We start from the raw sequence: 17,123 nt of genomic DNA on the forward strand, positions 1-17,123 counted from the left end.
ATGAGATTTGGCAATAACCCTCTGATGTGGACACCCGACTGGTGGCCAGACATGCTTGGTCTATGTCCCACACCCTGCAGAAAAGTTAAAAACTTGGGTGTGATGGTGGATGACAAACTTATGTTGGGGGACCAGGTGAGCAAGGTGACGTCGGGATGCTCCTTGGTCCTCAGAATGATCAGGAAAATCAGACCATATATTTCGGAGGGATGCCTCAGAACTGTGGTGACGGCACTTATACTATCACGTCTTGATTATTGTAATAGTCTGTATGTTAATATGCAGATACAACATCTAAATTGTCTGCAGGTTATTCAAAACGCTGCCAACAGACTGCTGACTCGGACTCCCAGGACTGTGTCAGTCAAGGGCGAATTACAGAAGCTGCACTGGCTCCCTATTCGTCTGAGAGCACGCTTCAAGGCTGCGTGCATAGTGTTTAGGGCTTTGAACGGGATTGGTCCGGAGTTTTTAAGACAAAAGTTCTTTTGGTACGTTCCTAGTAGAACTCTTAGATCCACTGAGGCCAAACTAGTACAAACACCCCAGTTTAAAAAAGCCAATTGGGGAGGCAGAAGTTTTGTATATAGTGCTTCCAAGATCTGGAATGAACTCCCTTTTATGCTAAGGAGCTCCTCTGAGTTTTGCTTTTTTAGAAAACATCTCAAGACTTGTTTTTTCCCCCAGTTCTAGTTCCCTGTTATTGTTACGTTGGAAGTGCTCAGCGCCAGGATACCGAAAGGTAATCGTGCGCTTTATAAGATATAATAAAATAACATAACATAATGGCTGTCCCACACTTACAAAGCCCAGAGAATAGAGTCCAGGGTTTATAGGGGTACCTCTACTTGTGCAGGTGTACCTACACACTTAGAACAATGCACCCTGCCCTTGGACTGAAGGGCCTAACTTAAGGGTGACTTGTAGGTTAAAAATGCAGTGTCCGGGATATAAGGGAAACCTTATTTCCAAAGTGAAAGGTGCAGACAACATTTCTCACAGACTGCAATGGTGGTTGTGCAGACACGGTTTGCATGGGCTCCAATGCGTGGCATAATATATGTTGCAGCCCATAGGAGTGCCCTGGTGTACCAATGCTCTGGGTACTTCAGTCCCATATACCAGGGACTTATAATGGTACCCCAGTATGCCAGTGGTTGGAGGTACCAAGTACTTACCAGAAATAATTTAGAGAAGAGCGCACAGCCACTGGTAGGTTTTGGAGGGTCCTCTAAGGAGCCCCACAGTACATTGGATCATGCAACTAACACTGGTATTGGTGTAGTTGCATTATTCCAACATGTTTGGTACCAAACATGACATGGTTCGGGCAGCCATTAGGTAATTGGACACTTCGACTTGCCAGTGTCCACTGCATATCTTATAATTAGTTCCCCCTAAAAATTGGTCCTGATCAGCAGGACCCCAGTGAGCGACAGTCAAAACACACTGACACCAGGCAAAAAGTGGGGGTATCAATGCCAGAAAGATCCTACTTTCCTACACCCTTGTTTGACTTTGAGACGGGGAAAAGCTACCCATGTGTTCACAGTCGACAGGTATGCTGTTGAATATATCATCGAGACACCAATTGATGTCAAAGTCACTGTCAAAAGTCTATGGAAGCTCGCCATCAAAGTGAATGTTGCCTCCGAAGACAACAACGACGTTGAAAGAATCACAACATTTACCATCAAAGCACATTTCGAATTTGAAGCATATTTCAACGCCGTCATTACTAAAGCCTCCATCAACCACATAATTTAGACCTCGCTCCACATCTAGAGCTAGATCTCAAACTACCTTAAACATTTCACTACAGTGACTTCAAAGTTTACTACAAAAGAGTGTGCCGCAAACATCAGCTTCAGATTATTCCTATACCATTAATTCTCCATTGTGGGGCACACCTGAGAGCCAGCTTTCAAGCACACCATCGCAGGATCAACATCTGTTAATTTCTCTCCACTCACTCCACCTAATACAGTGCCCTATAGATGCCTCCTTCTGCTTCAGTAAGACCCCTCTGTAGCCCACAACTGAGTACTTCTCCACCTAGATCTCCACAAAGACCTACAAGTCCAAAAAGGCACCATCTTTCCAGATATAGATGAGAATTTCTAAAAACAGGGCAACATCCAGATATTTCAGAAGATAAACTAAGAGATCACAGTCTCGACACAGAAAGCAATTTCCAACCTGGACTGCCACTACTAGCTCATTGGTTAGAGATTATTTTTCTACTCTGTCAGATATATCTCCAATCAATAAATCAATCAATCAGGATTTATAAAGTGCAGCTAATCAACCGAAAGGGTATCCAGGTGCTTGCAGGTCCTGGGAGCTCATTCGAACAGCCAGGTCATGAGGGCCCTACGGACTTCGGAAAGTAAGCAAGTGAAAGGGAGGTGGAGCGTAATCTTCTCGATGGCTGGTGGAAATTCTAGCTGTGGTTGATGTAGGTGGGTCCTTGGTTGTGTAGGGCCTTGTGTTGTGGGTCAGCAGCTTTAATTAGCATCTCTTTTGTACAAGGAGCCACTGGAGTTGTCTGAGGGCGGGGTGATGGATGAGTCTGGCTGCAGCGTCCTGAATGGTTTTAAGTTTCTGTAGGAGGTGTGCAGTGATTCCTACACAGAAATCTTTGCCTTAGTCCAGTCGGCTGGTGATAAGGGCCTGTGTCACGGTGCGTCTCATGTGCAGGGGTAGCCACTTGAAGATCTTACATGGTATGCGCAGAGTGAGGGAACAGGTGGAGGAGACAACTTTGATCTGTGATTTTAAGGTGAGCGTGCTGTCAATAATGATTCCAAGGTTTCTGGCGTGGTCGGAGGGTGTGGTAGGGTCATCAGTTAGTGAGAGGATGAGTTAAGTTTCATCTGCGTAAGATATTAAGTTGAGAACATGAGCTCTGAAGATGTTGGCCAGCGGGGTCAAATAAGACAAGAGTCTCTCCAGTAGATGATCTACTAACATTCAATGCTGTGTTGGTAAGAGGAGCAACAAAGTTAAACATCATCATGCATAGTCCTACTACATCAGCCTGTGTTATATTTGAAATCTTACATCACAGAGCAACACCGGTATCTTTACTTTTCTAGTCTTTGGTCTGTTGGAGCCTGCGATTCAGCCATTCCTCATGCTTGCATCAGAGAAGTCTGTTCCATCTAGATTTCTCAAAAAATATAAACCACTTGACCAGGCCACCTTCGGACAGGCCCTCTCTCAGATTTGTTGATTGTAGCCACAGCAAGGAAGTCTCATGCTATTGCTCCTTCGTCTTTACCACTGGATTAAGAGACTAGCAAATAGATTTGCTGAGGAAAAAGATGTGTGAAACATCGACATCTATAGTGAATGCCAGTGCTGGCTCCCTGATAGGAAGATATAATAGGTCTCTGTGGGATTCCAACAAAGACTTATGGAAAAACTCCCCTAAGAAGACAAACAAGACATCCAAGTAAAGCCTAATGAGGACAGCCTGGTACCAAACCAAATAATATGTTCAGCAGCTGACACATGAGACTTAACTGCTCATGGCTATTCTCATGGAATTTGTGTAAGAAGAAATTCTTGGTTCAGGCTGACTGGACTCAATCCAGAAGCTCAACATCGTATGCTGAATTTTCCAATTTCCGGCGAACACTCTCTTTGGATCTGATGCAGACGACAACATGCCTTGCATGAAGACCGAAATAGACCCTTTGAATGCTGTTTGTCTAGAAGAATACTGTAGGAGGTACAGGCCCTGTGACAAGATATTTTCTTCAGAGGGTTCAAACCACTCACTGGTCCAACCACTAACAGCATCTACAGAGACAGCCATATCACCCTCGTAAAATCCTCCAGAGGCAGGGGGAGTCAACACAACAATCTATGAATGCAGAAAAGCCTCTGGCCAATGAGTGATTCACTACTTCCCCCTTCTCCGTCAGTCACTCCTCGGTGGAGAACTATTGTGATGCATCTGGAAGAGTGGTGTTTCATAACAACAAACAAATGGTTCTTGGATATTGTTCAGAATAGTTACTCTGTTTGTTTCAAGTCCCCTCCTCCTTCTTTTTCACCAGCAGGAACATTAGCTTGTCAGAAAGATCTGATGCAGAAGGAAATAGACAGTCTGTTGCAGAAAAGCTGTAGAGGAGGTTTCTCATCACCTAAGAGGATTTTTTTGGAACTTACTCGCCATACTTCATGGTTCGAATTATAGACTGAAAGAGTTTAGACCCAATCTCGATCTTCGAGTCTTAAAAAAATACATAAAGTGTTGGACAGGCCACCCAGAGGGCTTGCTCCCCCCCCGCACGACAGGGCCCGAGCTCCGGGCCACCCGGCATACCCCCGTGACAAGCCCTGTACTCCGTCTCCCGACGGACCCTCTGCCCTCGGACCCCTACTCATCACGGGGTCCAGCCCCACCGGCTTCCCCGGCCGGGTCAAGCCGCCATCTTGGGCCCTGCACCACGCGGCCGCGTGGCCTCCCCTCGACCCTAACCCCGGGCCTGGCCGGCCCCGACATCCCGGCACCACCATCCACCCAGGAGGTGAGCGGACCACTTGGCAGGTCAATGGGAGACCGAAGCGTCAAGAGCTCTTCCCCCGCCAGGTGCCGATCGCCTCCAGCAGCCCCCAGGCGCTGGCTCCACCCCCCGCTGGGTGTCTGGACACCTTCATCCCGGGCCCTCCGACCTCCAAGTGCGAGGGTCCGGACATCAAAGGGCACCAGCCCTATAACTAAGACAGCTCCGGAGCAGGAAGGCAGTTGTATCCTGGAGTCGAGAGACACCGAGTGAACTCAACCCTGACGGTCTACTGGCGCTGCCGTAGCCCGCTCTTGTGAACCATCGTCCTGCCCGCTGGCGCTGCCGCGGCCTCCTGCTACCTTCATCTTCCTGGGACCTGCTGGCGCTGCCGCGGCCCGTTGTAACGACCATCCTCTCCGGGACCTGCTGGCGCTGCCGCGGACCGTCATCTTCCTGGGACCTGCTGGCGCTGCCGCGGCCCGTTGTAACGACCATCCTCACCGGGACCTGCTGGCGCTGCCGCGGACCGTACATCTTCCGGGGACCTGCTGGCGCTGCCGCGGCCCGTTGTATCAACCATCCTTACCGGGACCTGCTGGCACTGCCGCGGACCGTGCCACCTAAACACCAAGCTCGAGGATTGTGAGCTCATCATCATCTCATCCGAACTACCTGATTGGTAAATAGACTGACCCGCTACCCCCTTCCCTACCTTACGAGACTCTAATCGAGGGGACCCCGGCGTCCAGACCTCCTTGTACCATTCTACCGTATCATAACTAAGTACCTATAAAGAACACTGAACCTTATCCGTGTGTGATTCCTGTCTGTGGGGGGGGGAAGTTACTTGTCTGTACGATCGCTGGAGACGGCTCTCCCCGGAGACCTCTCCCCCTGACCCTGGCCGGCCCTCCCGGCCGTCTACCTTTTCTAACATTGGTGGCCAGCGGCGCGATCCGAATCAACGCGTAAGCGTACAGAGAGTAGCTCACCCCACGACAAAAACACGATGTCGACCAAAGATAGCAGCTCCACCGAGAAGTTCCAAATGGAGAAATTAGAAGAATACAACCACCGCGAACTGAGACAATTTTGCATAGAACTTGGCATTGCTACCACCGGCCTGAGTACCAAGGATGATCTAAAGCGCGCTCTGGAGTCATGGACAGAAACGGGGGTCACAGGACCCCCCGACCAAAGCAGCGTCACCCCAGACCAAACCAGCATCACACCAGAGGGGAACGCCACGGCTCCCGAGGAGCGGGGAACGGGCCTTCCGCAAGAGGAGATCCGAGAAAGAGACAGAGTCAGATTACACGAGTTGGAGATGGCACGACTCAAGATGGATGGGGAACTCAAGTTAGCTGAACAGAAACTTAACCTCGAGCATATGCGGCTTCGAGAGGAACGAGAAGAAAAGCAGAGACAGAGAGAGCTGGAAGAGAAAAAAATAACACTCGAGCATGAGCGCCGACTAGCGGAAATAGAACTGCGCAAACAGAATAAGGAACTGGGGGTGCCTGAGCGACCACACACCCCGGGGCCAAGTGAGAAAAAAGTTCACATCCCCAAGGATGTTGTCCGCGAATATGTCCGAGAAGACGACATACAACAGTGGTTTAAAGCCTATGAGATCGCAATGACCTCCCACCGAATCGACCGGAGTGATTGGGGAGCCGGACTTTGGGGGAGATTTATCAACGAGGGTCGCGATGCCCTGCTGCAGCTCCCCGATCACCAAATGTCGTCCTACGACCACATGAAGGCTGCCCTCCTCACCCGCTACGGCCTCACGCCCGAGATGTACCGCCAGAGGTTCAGAGATTGCACCCGGATCCCAGGTACAACGTGGGTAGAATACGTGAACTATTTCAGCCGGGCATTCGAAGGGTGGATCAAGGGAAGTCAGGTCACCACTTACGAACAACTCTTCAACCTTATGGTATGGGAGCACCTGTCAAACAACTGTTTCGTCGAGCTCCGGCAGCACCTACTCGACAGTAAGCTGACCGACCCCCGGCAGCTCGCCGCCGAAGCTGACCGGTGGGAAAGCACCCGAGTGGGCCGGAGAGGGCCCCACGACCAGAACAGAGGCAACCAAGGCCAGCACCGTCCTCGGGGAGGAGGAGGGGGCCAGGGGCGAGGGAGAGACGCCTTACCAACAACACCCGTGGCCAGCACCCCGCCTCCGGCCGGCCGGGGCAACCCCCCGTTGCGGCCTGGGTACCGAGCCAACGTCACGTGCCACCGGTGCCAGCGACTAGGCCACTACGCCAATGACCCGAACTGCCTGCTAAATCAAACACCCAAGCCCCGCCAGGTAGCGGCCGCTGCCCTAGGGGAAGAGCAATCCTCGGAGGGACCCGAAGAGTACGAGCCGGCCCAGCAAGGGTGGGAACCGGCCGCCATGGTCCTGGCATGCCTAGGGGGAAGAGACATGGTTCCGCGGGCTCCCCTACCCGCCAACACCAGAAAATACGGTCAGTGGGTGACCATTAATGGACAGAGAGCCGAGGCCTTGCGTGACACCGGCGCCAGCGTGACGGCCGTCCGCTGTCATCTGGTGAAGCCCGAGCAGATCCTGCCGAACATTCTCTGCCCCGTCCGCTCGGCAGATAACTCTGAAAGCATGTGTAAGATGGCCTGCGTCCCGTTTGAATGGGGAGGGGTCTCCGGCCTACTGAAGGTGACGGTCCGGGACGATGCCCCCGTGGACTGCCTCCTGGGGAATGACCTCGAGAGTTCCCCGTGGGCCACCGTCGAGAAAAGAGAGCACCTGGGGATGCTGGGCCTCCCGGACTGGGCCTGCATAACCACCCGATCCATGGCCGCCCGGGCCACCCCCCGATCAGAAGAAACCGAATGGCCGGCACCTCCGCCCTCGGTTGCCCCCGTCGAGGACAACAGCGAGGCCGACCTCCCGGACCCGACTATCGAAGCAGACGCACAACACCAGGACCTTCCGGATCTGGCTCAGTGGCGTCAAGAGGGGGGGCCCACCCAAGAACAGTTCCGCCAGGAACAAAAGACCTGTCCCTCCCTCGAGGGACTCCGCCAACAAGCCGATACCCAAAACGCAGGGGACACCACCGGAACCCACTGGGTCTACTGGGACAACGACCTGCTCTACAGCGAGCAAAGAATCGCCGAGCTGGGGGCCGGGCGAGTTCTGGTGGTACCGCTCCGCTTCCGAGACTTTCTGCTCAACCTGGCCCACGATGTCCCCCTGGCTGGACACCTGGGCCAGGACAAAACATACAGTCGCCTGGTGACCCACTTTTTCTGGCCAAAAATGAGGAATGACGTCCTGAACCACTGCCGATCTTGCCCCACGTGCCAAGCCAGCGGGAAGAGTGGTCGGAAGCTGAAGGCCCCTCTGCAACCCTTCCCGGTGGTCACCACCCCGTTCGAGAGGGTGGGGATAGACATTGTGGGGCCTCTGGACCCCCGCACGGCACAAGGACACAGGTTCATCTTGGTACTAGTGGACCATGCCACCCGCTACCCCGAGGCGGTGCCCCTATGGACAGTGACAGCCCCGGTGGTTGGCCGGGCCCTGATGGGGATCTTCTCCAGGGTAGGCTTCCCCCGAGAAGTCGTCAGCGACCGAGGTACGAATTTCATATCTAAATACATGAAGTCCCTCTGGCAACAATGCGGTGTCACCTACAGATTCACGACCCCCTATCACCCCCAAGGGAACGGACTAGTGGAGCGTTTTAACCGCACTCTCAAGGGGATGATTGGGGGATTGGAAGAGCCTCTCCGTCGCCAGTGGGATGTGCTGCTCCCATGCCTCCTCTTCGCCTACCGAGAAGTCCCCCAGAAGTCCCTCGGCTTTAGCCCTTTCGAACTCTTGTACGGGCACCCTGTGCGAGGGCCCCTCAGCCTAGTCAAGGAAGGTTGGGAGATGGCCCCCTTAACGACCCCTCCCGACGTCTTCAAATACATCCTGGCCCTACGAAACCAGACCCGGCGCTTCAGGGAGATGGCCAAGGCGAACCTCGAGGCCAGTCAGGAGGACATGAAAAGGTGGTATGATCACAATGCCTCCTCCGTTGAGTTCGAGCCTGGGCGGCAAGTATGGGTGATGTCCCCCACCGAACCATGTGCCCTGCAAGACAAGTGGACGGGGCCCTTCAAAGTGGTCGAGCGTAAAAGCCCCGTCACTTACCTCATCGACATGGGGTCCACCCGGAACCCCCTGCGGGTCCTCCACACCAACCGGCTCAAACCACACTTTGTGCGCTCCGAACTAAGCCTCCTGATGGCGACCGACAGTGGTACAGAAGAAGACTCCGAGCCCCTCCCGGATCTCTTAAAGACTCAGGAGAAGGACGGCTCCGTGGATGGGGTCCGGCTCTCCGACGCCCTCACTTCGGAGCAACGCCAGGACTGCCAGGACCTCCTGCTGCAGTTCGCTGCCCTGTTCTCCCTCACCCCCGGGGTCACCCCGTGGTGTTTGCACGACGTAGACACCGGGGACAGTCCCCCTGTCCGGCACCGGGCCTACCGCGTACCAGATCGGGTACGGGCCTGCATACAGGAGGAAGTGGCCAAGATGCTCACGATCGGGGTCATCGAGCCCTCGGACAGTCCCTGGGCCAGTCCGGTTGTATTAGTTCCCAAGGCCGCTGCCCCCGGCACCGCCCCTGAACTGAGATTCTGCGTCGACTACCGGGGCTTGAACGCTGTCACCCGGACCGACGCTCATCCCATCCCCCGAGCAGACGAGCTGATCGACCGGCTGGGGGCCGCCCGCTACCTTAGTATCTTCGACCTAACGGCGGGCTACTGGCAGATCGGCCTCACACCCAGGGCTCAGGAACGGTCAGCCTTCTCCACCCCCGATGGCCACTATCAATTTAAGGTCATGCCCTTTGGCATGAAGAATGCCCCCGCCACATTCCAACGTCTTGTGAACCAGGTCTTGGCAGGGCTCGAAGAATTCAGCGCTGCCTACCTGGACGATATCGCTGTATACAGCCGCCACTGGTCCGACCACCTCCGTCACCTCCAAGAGGTCCTCCAAGCCCTCCAGCGGGCCGGCCTCACCATTAAAGCCGGCAAGTGCCAAATTGGCCAAGGGTCTGTGACCTACCTTGGGCACCAAGTGGGAAGCGGGCTGGTGGCCCCACTACAACTTAAGATTGCTGCCATCCAGTCCTGGCAGCCCCCCGTCACCCAGACCGAGGTCCGAGCCTTCTTGGGGCTCACCGGCTACTACCGGCGGTTCGTGAAGGACTACGGCAGCATCGTGGGGCCCCTCACGGGTCTCACATCCAAGAATCAACCGAAGCGGGTCCACTGGACTCCTGATTGTCAAGCGGCCTTCGAGGAGCTGAAGGCCGCCCTGTGCACCGCCCCGGTGCTCCAGGCCCCCGATTACAGTCGGGAATTTGTAGTGCAGACCGACGCCTCCGACCACGGCATCGGGGCCGTCCTCTCTCAGCTGAACCCCGAAGGTCATGACCAGCCGGTGGCCTTCATCAGTCGACGTCTCCTGGCCCGAGAACAGCGTTGGAGCACAATCGAGAGGGAGGCATTTGCAGTAGTGTGGGCCCTCAAAAAGCTCCGACCCTATCTCTTCGGTACCCACTTCCGGGTACAAACCGACCATCGACCCCTGCAATGGCTGATGCAGATGCGGGGGGAGAACCCAAAACTCTTGCGCTGGTCCATTTCCCTGCAGGGCATGGACTTCACTGTGGAGCACCGGCCAGGCCAAGACCACGCCAACGCGGACGGCCTGTCCCGCTTTTTCCGCCTCGACGAAGAGAGTCCCCAAGGAGATGGGTGACTCTCCCCGCCTTCAGCTGGGGGGGACGCATGTTGGACAGGCCACCCAGAGGGCTTGCTCCCCCCCCGCACGACAGGGCCCGAGCTCCGGGCCACCCGGCATACCCCCGTGACAAGCCCTGTACTCCGTCTCCCGACGGACCCTCTGCCCTCGGACCCCTACTCATCACGGGGTCCAGCCCCACCGGCTTCCCCGGCCGGGTCAAGCCGCCATCTTGGGCCCTGCACCACGCGGCCGCGTGGCCTCCCCTCGACCCTAACCCCGGGCCTGGCCGGCCCCGACATCCCGGCACCACCATCCACCCAGGAGGTGAGCGGACCACTTGGCAGGTCAATGGGAGACCGAAGCGTCAAGAGCTCTTCCCCCGCCAGGTGCCGATCGCCTCCAGCAGCCCCCAGGCGCTGGCTCCACCCCCCGCTGGGTGTCTGGACACCTTCATCCCGGGCCCTCCGACCTCCAAGTGCGAGAGTACGGACATCAAAGGGCACCAGCCCTATAACTAAGACAGCTCCGGAGCAGGAAGGCAGTTGTATCCTGGAGTCGAGAGACACCGAGTGAACTCAACCCTGACGGTCTACTGGCGCTGCCGTAGCCCGCTCTTGTGAACCATCGTCCTGCCCGCTGGCGCTGCCGCGGCCTCCTGCTACCTTCATCTTCCTGGGACCTGCTGGCGCTGCCGCGGCCCGTTGTAACGACCATCCTCTCCGGGACCTGCTGGCGCTGCCGCGGACCGTCATCTTCCTGGGACCTGCTGGCGCTGCCGCGGCCCGTTGTAACGACCATCCTCACCGGGACCTGCTGGCGCTGCCGCGGACCGTACATCTTCCGGGGACCTGCTGGCGCTGCCGCGGCCCGTTGTATCAACCATCCTTACCGGGACCTGCTGGCACTGCCGCGGACCGTGCCACCTAAACACCAAGCTCGAGGATTGTGAGCTCATCATCATCTCATCCGAACTACCTGATTGGTAAATAGACTGACCCGCTACCCCCTTCCCTACCTTACGAGACTCTAATCGAGGGGACCCCGGCGTCCAGACCTCCTTGTACCATTCTACCGTATCATAACTAAGTACCTATAAAGAACACTGAACCTTATCCGTGTGTGATTCCTGTCTGTGGGGGGGGGGAAGTTACTTGTCTGTACGATCGCTGGAGACGGCTCTCCCCGGAGACCTCTCCCCCTGACCCCGGCCGGCCCTCCCGGCCGTCTACCTTTTCTAACATAAAGAAAGAAAAAATCAGGATGTTGGCATTAAACCATATCTATCCTCAACTACATCAAGGAGACTGGGTGTGTGCAATAGCCTTGAAGATGCTTTCTTCCACATTCCAATACTAACAAAGCATTGAAAGTTTCTCTGATTTATAGTAGGCTCCAAACATTTTCAAGGCAAAATCTTACCTTTCAGACTAAAATCAGCCCCTCCAACATTAACAAAATGTATGGCCGTCAACGCATCTCATCTAAGGAAACAAGAAATCTTTGTCTGTCCTTGCCTAAATGACTGTTAATAAATGGCACATCATTAGATCAAATATGCCTCCAATCATTTACCAAGTTGGGTCTTCAGGTGAGCCTCTGGAATTCTAAGACATATCCAGTGCAAACAAGTACAATACTCTGGAGCGATACAAGATGCACAGTCCACAAAAGTGTATCCTTCGGAGAAGAGAGGTTATTATCAATCCGTCTGAAGTATCACAATCCCTTGCACACTCTTCATCCAGCGTCATGACAGATTTAATCTCTACTGAGGTTGATGGCTTTTGGCATTTTTCTGATTCCACATGCCAGACTTTACATGAGGCCTTTGACCCCTTAGTTCACGATTCGGCCCCCATAACATTTTGTTCACATAAGGTATCTACGCTAGGGTGCCGATCACGATCCGGCAAAAACCGGGTACGAACCGTCGGACGGAGCATAATCTCCGCCCGACGCGTACCCGGTCGTCAATTTTTACAAACAAGGAATTACGATTCGCACGGGTACACCATTACCGTACGAATCGTAAAAAAGCCCGACCGAACAAAAAAACACCTACCAATGCGATCCGGGAAAGCGCCGACCTGACGTCGGGACGCTCGCAGCCAGCCATTCACGACCCAGGAATCACGATTCGCACCGACGTCACCCCGCACGGTGAATATTTTGCGGCAGCCAAAAACTGCCGGGAAATCAGGACGACGCGAACAAGGACCACCAGTACGAGACGGACAGACGACGACGCGAACTAGGAGGACCAGTACGTGACGGACACACAGGACGACGCGACCAAGGAGGACCCGTACGCGACAGGACGACGCGATCAAGGAGGACCCGTACGCGACAGGACGACGCGATCAAGGAGTACCAGTACGCGACGGACAGACATGGACCCAACCTACGAGTCATCCCTGCCCTCATAGCAGTACACCTCCTCTACAGGTTACGACGCAGACGCCGCAGAAGGTCAGAATAACTAAGGGAGGGGGGAAAGTGGGGTGGGGTGGGGGTGGCACGACCAGGGCAGGCCACAAAACAACCACATAAGTCACACACCACACATGGCCTGGACATACCTGACTCCCATGCCCTGGTCACCACGAGGGGGTGGGGGCGTGTCCTGATAAGCCAGCGACCGCCACAACGGAAGTCCGTCACCACGCGAACCGGCAACACAACCAGACAGGTACGTCCCGTACCCACGCCTGAAGAGCGTGGGTACGAGTCGTACCACGCCCACACACACGTCACCCCAACAATGGCGGGACGGATCGTACCCACGTGGCAAAGGCCTGGGTACGGCCCGCACAAGCATCACATAGCGTGGGGACGGATATGTACGGACCCTACCCCCACCCCGTATGCATGGAGCGTACCCCCACCCCAACAGTGTAAGTACGACCCGTACCCCCACCCGCGTATGCAAGGAGCGTACCCCCCACCCCAACAGTGTAAGTACGACCCGTACCCCCACCCGCGTATGCAAGGAGCGTACCCCCCACCCCAACAGTGTAAGTACGACCCGTACCCCCACCCGCGGACTCACGGACCGTACCCCCAACCCAACAGTGTAAGTACGACCCGTACCCTCACCCGCGTATGCAAGGAGCGTACCCCCCACCCCAACAGTGTAAGTACGACCCGTACCCCCACCCGCGTATGCAAGGAGCGTACCCCCCACCCCAACAGTGTAAGTACGACCCGTACCCCCACCCGCGTATGCAAGGAGCGTACCCCCCACCCCAACAGTGTAAGTACGACCCGTACCCCCACCCGCGTATACAAGGAGCGTACCCCCCACCCCAACAGTGTAAGTACGACCCGTACCCTCACCCGCGGACTCACGGACTGTACCCCCACCCCAACAGTGTAAGTACGACCCGTACCCTCACCCGCGTATGCAAGGAGCGTACCCCCCACCCCAACAGTGTAAGTACGACCCGTACCCCCACCCGCGGACTCACGGACCGTACCCCCACCCCAACAGTGTAAGTACGACCCGTACCCTCACCCGCGTATGCAAGGAGCGTACCCCCCACCCCAACAGTGTAAGTACGACCCGTACCCCCACCCGCGGACTCACGGACCGTACCCCCACCCCAACAGTGTAAGTACGACCTGTACCCTCACCCGCGTATGCAAGGAGCGTACCCCCCACCCCAACAGTGTAAGTACGACCCGTACCCTCACCCGCGTATGCAAGGAGCGTACCCCCCACCCCAACAGTGTAAGTGCGACCCGTACCCCCAACCGCGGACTCACGGACCGTACCCCCACCACACCAGTGTAACTAGACCCGTACCCTCACCTCGAATGCATGGAGCGCACCCACACCGTGTATGTTCCAAGCGTACATATCCAGAAATAGGAGGTGTGTGTGCAGAGTCCACCCAGCAGTGCCCTGAGACAGGAGTGGTGGGGCCTATCACTCCCAGCAGTGCCCTGAGACAGGAGGGGTGTGTGCAGAGTCCTCCCAGCAGTGCCCTGAGACAGGAGGGGTGGGGGCCTATCACTCCCAGCAGTGCCATGAGACAGGAGGGGTGGGGGCCTATCACTCCCAGCAGTGCCCTGAGACAGGAGGGGTGTGTGCAGAGTCCTCCCAGCAGTGCCCAGAGACAGGAGGGGTGTGTGCAGAGTCCTCCCAGCAGTGCCCAGAGACAGGAGGGGTGGGGCCCTATCACTCACAGCAGTGCCCTGAGACAGGAGGGGTGGGGGCCTATCACTAACAGCAGTGCCCTGAGACAGGAGGGGTGGGTGTGGAGTCCTCCCAGCAGTGCCCTGAGACAGGAGGGGTGGGGCCCTATCACTCACAGTAGTGCCCTGAGACAGGAGGGGTGGGGGCCTATCACTCCCAGCAGTGCCCTGAGACAGGAGGGGTGTGTGCAGAGTCCTCCCAGCAGTGCCCTGAGACAGGAGGGGTGGGTGCCTATCACTCCCAGCAGTGCCCAGACACAGGAGGGTTGTGTGCAGAGTCCACCCAGCAGTGCCCAGAGACAGGAGGTGTGTGTGCAGAGTCCACCCAGCAGTGCCCAGAGACAGGAGGTGTGTGTGCAGAGTCCACCCAGCAGTGCCCTGAGACAGGAGGGGTGGGTGCAGAGTCCTCCCAGCAGTGCCCAGAGACAGGAGGGGTGGGTGCAGAGTCCTCCCCAGCAGTGCCCAGAGACAGGAGGGGTGGGTGCAGAGTACTCCCAGCAGTGCCCAGACACAGGAGGGGTGGGTGCAGAGTCCTCCCCAGCAGTGCCCAGAGACAGGAGGGGTGTAACACATGTGTGTGAGGCCGGAATTACCCACATCCATACTGCCTACAAGGGAACATGTCCCCATGAACTCATGTCAACAGACTCCACACACAAGTACAGTGATCACCAAGGATGCCACGATTGTTGCAGGTGGAGACATGGCCATGCATGCATGGCCAAAGTAGAAGGGCTCCGTCACACACACAGCTCATGTAGACACTGCTCTGCGCTAAACATTGGGAACACCCTGCAGGGAAGAAATCTGGGTACACAGAGGAAGGAATACACCCTGGAACAATTGCACCATGCAGTAACTGCTGACATGACCTAAGGAAGTTAGCCAACACCTTGTGATGGCACACAGATCCCAGGGTCCCCCCAATGAGCAGAACACTACTACAAATCCCACACACCCAAAGCCTTAAACACCACCCAAAACCATGTAGCAGCCCCACCAACACCAATACCACCATAGCAGTAGTGTGAAAATGAAAACAAAATTAAGCTTTATTCAGCATGAGCACAATGTCCGTGGATCGCAGGCAGTTCAATTTTAACAAAGCCCATAGGGCAGTCAATGATTCCCAGCTGGATGGGGGACACAGTGGGATGTGTGTCCCCTACCTTGCCTGCACAGTCAAATGGCATCGTCTTCCATACTGGTGAGGGCATCAGGGGGGGGGGGAAGCAACAGGCACCGCAGGGACATCAGGGCAAAGGGGCGGCGTTGTGGGTGCAGGGATGGAGGACTCAACCACAGGGGGTGTGTCATGGCCAAAGGCGGAGGCCAGGATGGCACTACACACCTTAGCAAGGTCCTCCAGGGACTCCCCTGCACCCGAAGTGACCTCAGGCCCCAAGGAGGGGGGGGGGGTCAGAGGGATGGGTTGCAGCGCCACCGGGGGAGGGTGGAGACAGGGGGGGAGACTCAACCACCCTGACCGAGGACTTCCTTGACCGCTTGCGTGGTGGTGGAACTGTGGGGCTCAGGGACAGAGCGGCCATGAAGGAGTCCTTGGGGGAGATGTGGCCAGGAGAGCTGAGGGGAGGGGATTTGGAGGGAGTGGATTGTGTGGAATGCGGACTCCCACTCTGGCTGCGTGTCACACGTTTGCCCCCCGACCCAGTGGGTGTGCCTACCTCACCTTGTGTGTGCGTGTCAGGAGGAGTGCGGTGGACCTTCCCTGCTGGTGTGGTGCCTGTGTCTGTTGTGGTGGGTGCATGCCGACGTCTGGGTGTACGTGGGACAGGCATGGAAGTGGGAAGTGTGGATGGGGCAGGGGTAGGTGGGGGGAGGTCGCGCTGCAGGAGACCCACTGCTGCAGTCAGTGTGGAGTCTATGGACCTCAGCAAGTTGCGTTGGTCAGCCTGCGAAGAATGAATGCCCTCCAAGAATGCCTCGATGTTGGTGAGGGTTTTCCCGTGGGCATGGAGGACATTAAGGATCGCAGCCTGACCAACCTGCAGTTGCCGCTGGATGTTCACAGACTCAGCATTGGCGGCAGCAGTGGAGACAGGGGCAGGGGGTGCGGTGCCTGGCCGGAAGGAGACATGCGGTGACCGGGCACGCTGGGAAGGGACACGAGCAAGTGGGAGGCGGCTGATGGGAACTGAGGGGGCGGTGCAAGGTGTTGTTCCGCTGTCAGCTGCTGGTGCAGCCACCGCCCACTCGGAGAACTCCTCCTCGGACCTGTCAGCTTCGTATTCTGACGTGCCAGTCGACAGGTCCTCGGCAGCACTATCCTCCACCTCTGTCCCACTCGATGTACCAGCCCCGATGTCACGGCTGGCACTGGTGCTCGGTCCCTCCGCCTTGCCTGTGTCCATGTCTCCCTCTGTGTCCCCCGACGATGCTGTGGGCAGGGTGGAGAGACATAAATTAATCAGACAGCTGTACACATCAGTCACATGAGTCCAATCGACATAGGTAACATTGCATAGCCTGAAAAGGAAGATCCCTAACATCTTCAAAACAAGGTACCGATGTAGGGCATGAAACACACAGTTGGTTGAGCCACCATGCCACTGAAATACCATGGAGAGCATGAGACAATAGCTAAAGACAGGAAACGGAGT

The 17,123-nt window shown here is 56.1% G+C and overlaps 1 protein-coding gene across 2 annotated transcripts in view; it reads left to right on the top strand.

Moving 5' to 3' along the window:
• The window catches only part of RBM46 (RNA binding motif protein 46), an 836,305-nt gene that overhangs the window by 496,702 nt on the left and 322,480 nt on the right, over positions 1–17,123 (top strand). The gene's annotated exons all lie outside the window — the stretch shown is intronic.

Source organism: Triturus cristatus, chromosome 2_2 (genome assembly GCF_964204655.1).
Source record: "Triturus cristatus chromosome 2_2, aTriCri1.1, whole genome shotgun sequence".
Taxonomy (NCBI): Eukaryota; Metazoa; Chordata; class Amphibia; order Caudata; family Salamandridae; genus Triturus; species Triturus cristatus.